Source organism: Castanea sativa, chromosome 4, assembly GCF_040712315.1.
Source record: "Castanea sativa cultivar Marrone di Chiusa Pesio chromosome 4, ASM4071231v1".
Lineage (NCBI taxonomy): Eukaryota > Viridiplantae > Streptophyta > Magnoliopsida > Fagales > Fagaceae > Castanea > Castanea sativa.
In genome coordinates this window covers 11,947,538-11,950,689 of record NC_134016.1, presented here as the reverse complement: position 1 = coordinate 11,950,689, position 3,152 = coordinate 11,947,538, and the positions used below count along the sequence as shown (strand labels likewise).

Here is a 3,152-nt window from a genome sequence, read left to right as displayed (position 1 = left end):
GTGTCATATTAGTATTGGTTGAGTAGACATAAGGCTTTTACACCAAATTCTTTATTGAATTTAATCTTCACTCTTTTCCCTATTTCTTTCATCTCTTCCCATCTTCAACCTGTTGACAAATAAAGCGCAACATACTCAACTCTTAGGAAACCCAAAAGATATTCACTTGAGTTTGAAGAGCCTAGGAAGATTACAAACAGTATGAGAACAATGTATTACTTACCACCGCATACCCTAGGTCTTGGTGGTCACTCCTAGTATAAAAAACTTGTAGATTAACCAAAATGAAATGAGTAGTTCAAGTCTACAGGAAAGTTTCTGTACACATATACACTGAGATTAGATTAGAGGTAGAATTCCCCATCTTTGTGGCAAAAAAAAAACAAAACAAAACAAAAAAAAGAACAAGTATTATATGTGGAGTTCATGCCACATTATAGGTTATTTTACATTATGAGTGGTAATGACAGAGGTCCCCAAGGATGAAAAACAATAATTGAGTCCCACGTTAATTAAAAATGAGAGAGAATTGAGAAGTTTATATATCAACAGCCTCTCAAGTAAAGTAGGCCTTCATTAAAAAATATTACACCCTCTAATTTTTGTAAACTAATATCCTATGTATATAGTCATTAATTGTCAATATTAATCACCTAATCTCTCACATGTACATTTGTTGTATCAATTAATGTATATCTCTTGCTTAACACCCAACATCAAAATTGAAAACCTGAGATTTCACAACTTTTCTTTATACAATAAAATCTGCTTATCTAAGATAAAGTAAACGTCATTTCTTTTTTTTTTCTTTTTTCTTTTTTTTTTTTAAAAAATAATTCTGATATGTTGCTAACCCCTTGGTAAGAAACCCTGCTCCTCCTGGAGAAGCCCTGGCGGCCTTGTGTATATAGAGAAGTGTCAATTCGGCCTATAATTATTTGGCAAAGTAAACATTCATTTCTAAAAAGAATAATGAATTCTCATTTTTTTTTTTTTTTTGCGAGATCAAATTTTATGCCTTGAAGCTTGATATTTGATTCTCTGTATGAAATTAACTTTAGCTTGGTTAGTATTAATTCTATCAATTTGCATATGTTACTCAATGCGATCGCTTGCTTAGTTTAAATCTTATTTATCAATAATTTATTTGAGTTGATGATTAAATATAAAAAGTCTACTTAAATTTATTCCTTTAGGTTGTAAAACATACTGAACCAAATGTCAGTTCTCCAAATCTCCTCCCACTTCAGTTTGGCCTTTCCCGGGTTGAAGAAATGAATAATTTCTCACTTTCTCTACAATCTAGATTATAACTATTGGCTTACAAGGTTGACCACACAGTTCCACACTACCGATCACACCAAATTCAACTCTACCGAACAGACTTACTTGTACATTGGCAAGATAAAGATAATTGTTTCCACCCTTACACTGACTATGAACATAGGAGTTCATTTGCAGAGAAAATTAAATAGTTTTTCTTCGCCAAAAAGAAATTGTAGCTTCTACAGATGGTGGGGATGTTTCAAATCAACATTAGAATTTTCAACGTGATGGACTTACTGAGCTTTCTGAGTCAGCACTAATACAAAGTTTGGGTAAGCTCACTAGTTCATCCTTCTCCTTAAAAACCTAATCTTCTATCCCATTTTTTATATTCCACTTAAACTTCTCTGACCTACAGTGTTTAGGAATTTTTCATGGAAAGCATGGCAAAAATTTATTGCTAGGCTTCTCTTCTTGTCTTCCATTTGCATGTTCATTGCTCAAGCCATTTAGCAGCCAGACTTCCAATACCATTACTGTTCAAGATAAAAATCACTACACAGGTTGCAGTAGCTTTCTAAAGCAAACCTTAATCAAGTCCTCTCCTCCCTCTCCAACAACACTGAAATTGAAGTATGGGTTTTACAATTCTTCTTATGGCCTTAAGGAACTCCATGACGAAGTATATGCAGTTGGACTTTGTAGAAAGGGAGATGTTGAGCCAGAATATTTTGCCATATTTTGCCTTAACAAGTAACAACACTTCTAAATCTTCTCCACACAGCTTTGTCCCCAATCAGAAAGAAGCAATGAGGATGGTAGCAGGCTATTGCAATGTTACGCTACTCATTACGCAACATAATTGGTATCATGGAGGATAGTCCTGTTTTCTGCTATGTGGAACAATAACAACGTATCAAATTGGAATGGAGTAAAATGTAGAGAGAATATTCAATTAAATTTCAAATTGAAATTCAATTAAAGTTTAATTTTGCGCCATGTATCGCATCTAATCTAAATTTTAGAATTTTATGTCAAGTGAAGTTAATTTATTAAAAAAATTGAATTTCAATTAGAGGTTTAGTTTTGCACCACGTCCCATCTAATCGGGAATTTTTTAAATTTTTGTGTCTAATTAGTTAATTTAATTGTCATAGTAAACAAGGAATCCAATATAATAAAACCATAAAAAACATAATCATATAACTAAAAATAATTCAAATTTATAAGTCATCTCTCTCTCTCTCTCTCTCTCTCTCTCTCTCTCTCTCTCTCTCTCTCTATATATATATATATATATATATAATATGTGAAGTCTGAGAAAAACTTATATTAGAATTGGAAATTAGAGTTTCCAATTTTGTGTCATGTTTTTCTAAATTATTTATTTCCTTAAAGAATTTTATTTCTTAATTTTATAATCAAATGTGAGACTACATCCTTAAAATATTCATCCAAAGTGAGTTATTAAGTAGAAAAAATCAAAAAAGTCTAGAATAAATGAATCGTTAAAAAAAAAATTAACTACAATAATATATGCATAACAATATGGACAATTTACATTTTATACCTAATAATATCCTTACAAAATTTTTTAAAGAGATTAAAACAAAAATATAAAAATGACTATCAATAGTATTTAAATTATATATATAGGAATTATATTGTGCGTTTGTGTATATCACTAAGTGTATCTATGCATATGTATGGGGTTACAAGTTAGTATATATATATGTGTGTGCACACACACACACACACACACACACACATATATATATAGGTAAAGCTAAGAGAAAATCCAATTATATTTCAAATAAGAATTCAATTAAAGTCTAATTTTGCACTACATGTTCTTATCTAATCTAAGTTTTTAAATTTTTGTACCA

General features: G+C 30.6%; 1 pseudogene; it reads left to right on the top strand.

Annotated features, from left to right (window-relative positions):
- Positions 1 to 2,023, top strand: part of LOC142632453 (cysteine-rich receptor-like protein kinase 15) — a 6,312-nt pseudogene extending 4,289 nt beyond the window's left edge.
- The last annotated feature ends 1,129 nt before the right edge of the window (positions 2,024 to 3,152 follow it).